Below are 8,816 nucleotides of genomic sequence, written 5' to 3' on the forward strand. Positions count from 1 at the left end.
CAACCTTCAGAGTTGTGTGGATACACCTGACAGCTCCTTGGCTCCCTCACAGCTCCAGGCAGAAATGCCCTGACTGCGGTTTCAGTGGGAATGAGGCCTTGGAGAGAAGGTTAGGCCTGGATCAGTCCCCGTGGGAGGCAGCTAGAACAGGGATAAAGGGTCTGAAGAGAGCACATCTATGGACCAGGATCTGTTTCCTCTCCTGGGGTAGATTAAACCCTTTACATGGGAGCCTGGCTAATGTCGTGGGGAACATTACAGCCTAGTATTCACTCACTGTGCCTTGGGGAATTATGGGGGTGCTTTACTTGGGTCTGGATGACCCTGGGACAGATACAGCAGTGGGAGAACCTTACAGAGTTCTATAACACAGAGTGATGAGCAGAGTAGCCCAGGGCAAGAGGTGACAGAAGACAAATGAGACCAACAGCTTCCAATGAACAGGCCCAGGAATTGAATAGCCCTGCACACATGCTGTGGACTTGCTGCAAGGACACGGGGGCCCAGGGCTGCATCCTGGGATCTAGTTGCACACATAGGGTGAGCTGGCTGCGTCTGTGAAGTTCTGACTGGGGTACATTCTGTGGCCACAGGGAAGGCATCATGCTTTTCCAGAGTGCTGCCACACTTTTGTGACTCTGGAAGTCAGTGTTGGAGTCAGATTAGAAACAAACAAAACCAAAAACGCTGTTAATTTCAAGCTTCCTTGGCAATTCATGTAAAAAAGTGAGCCAAGTGCATCTGGGATGGTGAAGGTGCAGGGGTGCAGTGCAAATATATCACTTCAGTCAGGGCACCAACAGGAGAGAAAACTAAACATGTTAGAGGGCACTTGACCTTCTAAATACCAAGCTCTAAAAATAGAGTTGGAACATCCTGACGCTTTACAGCAAAGAAAGCCAGGCTCCCTTTTCTGCACAGCAGTGCACTCATCACCTGAACCTTGCGAGTCTGAGAAACCTTGGCCCCTGGCAAAAGGGGCTGCAGCCAGGGCCTCTGGCTAATACCTCATGTACTGATGCCACCTACCTGAGTTGCTTTGTTACCATGTTATCTCCTTCCCTCTGTGAATTTTAGTAGGAAGCTTGCTCTCCAGGTTAGCAAATAAGAGTTGCTGGTCGAGTGAGGTCTTGTCCAAATTCCAATATTTTCTTTAAACTTGTTTCAAGTATTTGGTTAGGCTTGCATTTTGGGGCTGATCACGGGACCCGGATCCACAGGGCTTGTGTGGTCCAGGGAGAGAGGGGCAGAGATGGTGTCCTTCCTCTGTCCTTCTGTCACTCTCCTTCTTCTACAGTAACTTACCATTTTTTGAGAAGTGCTGGCTGCAGATGTTCGGCTGGGCCAAACATTGATGACAAAGTTGGTCCTGGAAAACCCAGCTAGTCATGGTGTCCTTGAAGTTATTCGGACATCACAGTGAGAGGGCCTTTTGTAAAGAGTTTTCTGAGCACAACAGGCATGTCATAATTTTAACCCATTCTAATCTGAAAGTTTTGCCTGAACACACACCAACTTAAAAATAAGATATGTGGAAAGGATGAAGACATCCCGTACTCAGCAGGACTGCAGCCATCTTTGTCCTCACATGTCAAGAAATTGAATTTGCTGGGATCCATCTCCTCGTGGACTTCTTCCACTTGTCCTCCATACCTTTTTCTCCATGTAATTTAAACATGAGCTGTAATAAGCTCATTACTCTTCCTGAGAGCTGGGAGAAGGGGACTGAAGTTGGGCCTTGGTCACTAAGGCTCTCCAGGGAAGGGAGAAATCAGGATGCACTTCCTGTCAGGCTGGAGGAATTGAATTCATCTTCTCTGTCCCTTGCTCTCTCCTCTCCTGACCAAGTTGGGATTTTGAACTTGGGACAGTGAAGTGAGTCACTCTTGAAGCTTTGTGAGACCATGTGACATGAAGGGGTTGATGGTCACTTATAAGTATTTTTGCTGACTAGTTTGTGGCATTACCAGTCACTGGATGAAACCAACTGTCTTTGTCTTCATGATTGATTTCTGCACTGTGGATGGGCCCCACCAGCTGGTGAGACACCATCATCCTCATCCAGGAGGTCTGTTCCATGTGTGGCCCCCTTTGTCCACAGGACCAACATAGGAGGCAAGAAATCCAATAAGTCATTTCCTTTCTGAGTCAATTATTTAAGACAAGTTGCTCAGAGAGCAAGCGAAATCCCTTTCTTAAACTTTGCGAATTGAAGGAAACCCTTCTGTTTTATGTCCCAGGGAATTTGAACTGAATAGGGACCCATTGCTTCTTGGTGTTCCAGGGTTGGCTCCTCTTGGTGGAGGACTTGGGAGACTGGCAATGGGTCTATCAAGCAGATGGGAAATTCTGACTCAGGTGTTCCATGTCTGCACACAGCACCCTTAGGAGGAACCATTCAGCTGTCTGCAGCCTGAGGCTTTCTTCAGGGTCCCAGCCAGAGTGGGTGACAGCACCCTGGTCTTAGCAGTGACTTACAAGTTAGAATGTTCCTAGGCCTGGCTATGGAATCAGCATGCAGCCCAGAAGACAAACTGACAACTCTGAAACAAGAGAGGTGTTTGGATAAAATGTGATTCTAGAGTTAACAGACAGCCCCTATTTTAATCTTATCTTGAGATTTTAAAGAGAATTCAGTTAGATCTTTTGATGAATTTAGGAGAGCAAGCATATTTATAGATCTGCCAGGAGATGGTTCATATGGTGTTTTGTTCAGTCAGTACACTCTTTAATGGACACCCTTCCCCCCAACCCCCAGTTAACTGATGCCTTGTCATTGGGTTCTTAGCCCAGCTTGTGCCATATGACCTTTGGTGGCTTGGAGAAGCCCATGGATGTCGGGGCTGAATAATCCTTTAATGCATAAAGTAGGATGGGTGAATTAGACTTCCCAAAGATGGCGAGCCAGTGTCTCCCAGGTCACATGTTTTTCTTCAGAGTCACCTTGTCATTCCCCCACCAAGCTGGGGGTGGTGCCTGTTTTTTCCCACCCTTTAAAATCATTGTGTCCCTGGTGATAGTTGACCATAGAATAAGGTGGAAGGAATGCTGTCACAGATCCTCTATCTTCCTTCATTTGAGAGACAGCTTGTGTAAGCATTATGACCACCCAGAGACCATGGTGCTGGGAGAAGGCTGAAGAGGCAGCAGACTGAGGAGGAGGCATCTGTGCAGGGATCGGAATGTCTCCAGAGCCCAGTCTACACCATGTAGTAAAGTGGGAGCTGCCCAGGTGAGCCTCCTTCAATCCTCTGACCCACAAGAAAATGGTTGTTTTAGGCCACTAAGATTTTTAATTATGTTTTGGAGCAGGGGGTATTGTGACTCAACCATAGAAAACCAAAGCACAGGATTACCAAGGAAATTAATGATTAAATATATTAAAATACAGGTTATACTGGTTAATTTTATGTGTCAAATTGACAGGGCTCTGGGGTGCCAGGTGCTTAGTAAAACATGATTCTGGGTTTGTCCATGAGGGTGTTTTTGGATGAGATTAGCATTTGGATTGATGGACTGAGTAAACCAGACTGCCCTGCTCAATGTAGGAGAGCCTCGTCCCATCAGTGGAAGGTCTAAATAGAAAAAAAGTCTTCCGAGGATAAGAAAAGATTCTTCCTTCCTGTCAGTCTTTGACTTAGAACATCAAGTTTTTTCTTGCCTGCGACTGACACTAAACCATCGGCTTTCCTGGGTCTCCAGCTTGCTAACTCACCCTGTAGATTATGAGACTTGCCATCCTCCATAATCACGTAAGCCAATTCTTACAGTGAATCTCTCTGTCTCTCTTCCTATACACATCCTATTGGCTCTGATTCTCTGAAGAACCCCCCTAATGTGCAGGTTGCACCAACAGAAGAACTCTTTAGAGTTTAGAGATCACTATCTTAGAGCAAGTCGCAAGCAATCTGTCTCTATATTAAAAATCCTATTATTTCAAGAATGTTATTAAAATGAAAATCATAGAGTATGCACCCTTTGAGGATTGGGTTTTTTTCACTCAGAATAATTCCTTTGAGATTCATACAAGTTGTTTTATGTACCAATAATTCATTACTTTTCACTGATGAGTAGTATTCTATGGTGTGATGTTGAGATTTATAATAAGAAATATATATTTGGTCTTTGTCCTCATTTCTGGCACAGACATCCTAAAACCCAGGAAATTTCCTATGTGATGAGAGAGCCACAAAGGCATTATTTATGTGAATGAGGTGACTTTGGGACCAAATTCTTGGATGGGAGCTGGTTGCTAGGAGGACCAATCATGTGATTAGAGGGTTGGAACTTTCAGGCCCTCTCCCTGACCTTCAGGGTGGGGAGAGGAGCTTGGAATTGAGTCAAGCACCAGTGGCCAATGATTTAATTAATTATACCTGTGTGATGAACCCTCCATAAAAACCCCAAAGGAGGGTTCAGAGAGCTTCCGAACCCCTGGAGATGCGGGGAGAGTGGCACTCTGGGAGAAGGCATGGAAGCTTGGGGCCCTTCCCCATTCGTTGTCTATGCATCTCTTTCTTGTGGCTGTTCCTGAGTTACATCCTTTTATAATAAACCAGTGATCTAGAGAGTAAAATGTTTAAGTTTTATGCGCTGCTCTAACAAATTAATCAAACACAAGGAGGAGGTGGTTGGAACTTCTCTGATTTATAGCCAGTTGGTCAGAAGCACAGGTATCAGCCTGGACTTGTGACTGGTGCCTGGCATGTGTATGTGTGTGGGGGGGTGCAGTCTTGTAAGACAGAACCCTTAACCTGAGGAATCTGTTGCTATCTCTCAGTAGTGTCAGAACTGAGTTGAATTGTAAGATACCAGCTGGTGACAAAGAATTTCTTGTGCTATTACCTATCTTCTTACCCCACGTTAGAATGTGGTAATCAGATTTATTGCATGGTGTGGGTGGAACACAATTTGTTTCACCGTTCTCCCACTGGGCAGTTGGGTTGTTTCCAGTTTTTGACTGTTACAAATAAAGTTGCTTTAAACATTTATGTACAGGTTTTTATGTACACAGAAGTTCTTTTCTCTGGAATAAATGCTCAGGAGCACAATTTATGAGTTATATGAAAAGAAGTTGTATATTGAATTTTATCAGAAATAGCATAACTGTTTCTCAGAGTGGCTGTCATTTTTCATTTCTACCAATATATTTTCTTTTAAATGAAATGTTATTAAATTAATTGGAGTGAGAGGAGTGGTGGATGTCATTATAAAAGGGCAGAAGAAGGGACCCTGGGGATGGAAATGTTTAGTGTCTTGGCTGGGGTGACACTTGGCTGGAGTGTCTAGAAACACACACAAATGAGTACATTTAAAATGGGAATTCTGAATATAATTGCTGGATCATCTCAATGTCACTTATATTACATTAAAGTTTAGAAGATGACAGCATTGGGGAAACAGTAAGAGTGACTGCATGTGAATCTACAATTATCTAAAAATTAAAAATTGATTAAACATAAATTAAAGAAAATATATGATATTGATTAAAAATAAGTCTGCGAAAAACATTATCAACTATTAAGATGTAGGCAAGTGTTGTTACTCGTTTTCCTGATTTTGGTGGCCAAGTGTTAGTTACTAAGATACCCATCCACCGGTAATTCAGTCCTGTCCTGAAGGCCATCTTTTCCACTGCACACCTGTGACAGAGACCTTTAAACCCAGGCCCCACCTTACACTTTCTCCAGCACAACTTTAAAAAATAGAAAAGTGAGTTGAGTAGAATTGAGGGAAATTCATCATGGGCAGCTAGGCACTCAGGAGAGTTGTGAGCTGCACAGAGGGAGGTTGTAGCAAGGGGTGATGTGTGTCTGGGAGGAAGGAGACCCAAGTTAGCATCTTCCAAGAGGGTGGAATCCTTTGCACAGCAGTGCTTAAAAACCAGGTATGAAAGTCCACTCCAGAGGCAAGCAAAGATGGCTTTGCAGTATCTATGGGGCTGAATCATCAGGCCCCCATGGCCTGCATTGGCAGAGATTACTGATAATAGCCGATGATGTTGAAACTTGAGAGGGGAAAACAAACTTTTATGGAGTGCTAGAGCCAGGCCAAAAGTTCAGGGCTGACGTGGCTTAGGGTTGGCAGGGTGTTAAATTCTTTGGCTCATTCCCCTCTGACGTTTGGGAAATGAGGCTCTGTTCAAGTTCCCGGAGTGTTTATTATTAAGTACCACCTATGTTCCAAGGGCCTGAGGTGGCAGGTTCCCTCCAGGAAAATGTTGACCTTTCTGATAAACTATCTTATGACCAAAAGTTTTGCAGCATTAAAATGTGATCTGTTTCACTAGGTTGTCATATGAAGCCTATAAATAACTCCAGAAATAAGATCCTATGACAGCCTTTTGCTGTAATTATTTAAAAAAAATATTATTTATTTCTAACCAGGACAACAAAGTGGTTGTTGCTCTCCACAGCCTCTTATTTCCCTCAATATGACCTGGGAAATGGGGCCTTTAAAACAACCTGGGTGGCAGAGAGAGGTCTTGGCAAACTCCCCCCCTTCCTCAGACCATGGCTACCCCAGGGACAGAGATTCTCTTCTAGCCATTTATATCCTGGCTATCTTCCTGAAAAGCTTTCTCTGTCATGACATTTCTGTCTATACATGAAGATTCCTTTCCCAATAAGTCTGCCCTTGGAAGAACTGTGGAGTGTCTGAGCTTTCCCTGTCCTTGTAAACTGATAAGTTAGCCTGCAGAGGAGAGGAGACTTCTGAATGAGGGATAAATGACAGTTTGTTATGGCTTCCACAGCATCCAGTGGATCAGTGTTTTTATGCTGGTTCCCTGAGCCCTAGGTCCCACAGAAATCCCCTGTCCCCCTGTTCCAAGCGTCAGGTGAAGTCTGCACCTACAGTAAGTGGCATTATAGAAGAAGCCTGAGTTCAGGGGCCTTCTGTTCAGCACACTTGCTGTTGGTGTCAGACAAAGACATTTTTTCTCTCTTCCAGTTTTTGCAGATATCTGGAACAAATCACATGCTTCCTAATTTATTCCGAGTTGCCCAAGATCCATGGAGAATTGTATCCCAAAGGACCATAGACTAAATTCTTACTTAGTTAAATTATTTTTTCTCAATTAACCTGTCCCCCCAATTCTGCAAGTGATGGTCTGTTTTCATGCCTGCTGCTGACAAGCCAAGAGGCCCTATCAGTGGCCAAAGAGTGGTGCCACTGGCTCTCCTCCAGCAAGCCTGTGCTGTGGGGTATGGAGCACAGTCGGCCAACAGCCTCCAGCTGCAGTGCCTTTGGGAATCTACTACACCCTGTATTGGGGACCAAATGCTCCTCTGGCAGCCCCAACTGAGGCTTTAAGACAACAGGGCAGTAGAGCATCATTTCTGCCCAGTATGGTACTTCTGTAACCTACCTTTGCATGGAGCTCCCTGTGGACTGGTTAAGACTTTCTCCAAGCTGCTCTGCAGTCTGAGGTGCTCTCTGCTATGCTCCTTTCTTCCTTCTCCCTGGTCTGTCAGAGGTGCAGGCCTGCATCAAGGTGTGAGGGCTTTATTTTTCCCCACATGTGAGCTTTCTCTTCCTTTTATCTCACAGGTGTTACGCTAGGTAAATCTCCTGCACTCTGTATTCAAGACCCAATGGACACATTTCATTAGACCAGCTATTAAATTGCTCTTGGAAGAATTATCTGAAAATCTGAGGCTTACTGAAGCTTCCTCCAAGAAATCTAAGATTCTGGGGCGAGGCCCTGAAGTGTGCCCCATTCCAGTGATATTTCAATTTTTACCTCCCATTTCCTGGGAATCTGTCCACAACCCATCAAATCCTTCTAGAAGCCAGAGGCAGACTTTTCTCAAGACCAGGCCCTTGTTTAAACATACAAAGAGTTTCTGTTTGCTCTTGCTTTTGTTGAAGGCTCAGCTCAGAGACTGCTTCCCTGAACACACTTCCTCTTCTGCCATTCTTTTATATTGATTTGTTTATAAGTACCTGTATCCTTTATGGGATGTTAAATTTTATGACTGTAGAATCCATATTTGTTCCGAGTGGCTGGAGTAAAACCTGGCACATAGTAAGTGTTAAATAAAAATTATTAATTTGCTACATCCTGAGCCTAATAATGGTTCCAACTCAAATTCCCTCCTCCTAACAATCCTCAGTTTCCTCTGCTCACTCCCTCTCAACTATGCTTAGGGAGTTGTACTATAAAACATTGTCACCGTCATTACACTGTGATCTCAGTGTCAATCGTCACTCCTGCCAGTGAAAGACATCAGTAGTAACTTCCCAGCTGTGATATTCAGAAGCTGTGTACATCACAACAACAGCATTTTTAGACTCCATAAAAGGTTTATCTGCTTCTACACGGGTGTCATTCCAACTCTAACTGTGCTTTCTTTGCAGTCACCTCTGGGAAAGCCCATGAAGACGAGCGAGCCCCTCCGTAGCCTGAGGAACATCCCCAGAGAGGGAAGCAGTGGGAATTATTGGAATTCTTAGTTTGTTGTTGAGACATGAGAGTGTTATATGATTGTCTGATGGTCATTTATAAAAACACGATGCTCCAGCTTGCCTTCATTCCCCCATCATTCCTGGAATTGGCCCTGAAAATTTCAGAACGTTCCTATGTTTCTTCAAGCCAACATTTCCTAAGCACATGCTGTTCCTAGACAGTCAAAGTTTGGCATATTTTTCAAATGTCTGGGGATGGCAAGTCCAAGTTGTTTATGCTATTCCAGGAACATCTACTCATCCACAACCTCAAGACTTTATTTTAGTTTAGTAGCTGTGAGAATACTTAATGACATCACCTGCATGTTAAAATAGTTACCCTGCCCCTATTTTTCTCCTTCAACTAT

This window comes from Furipterus horrens, unplaced genomic scaffold, assembly GCF_987537825.1.
Source record: "Furipterus horrens unplaced genomic scaffold, mFurHor1.1.pri manual_scaffold_4, whole genome shotgun sequence".
NCBI classification, from domain to species: domain Eukaryota; kingdom Metazoa; phylum Chordata; class Mammalia; order Chiroptera; family Furipteridae; genus Furipterus; species Furipterus horrens.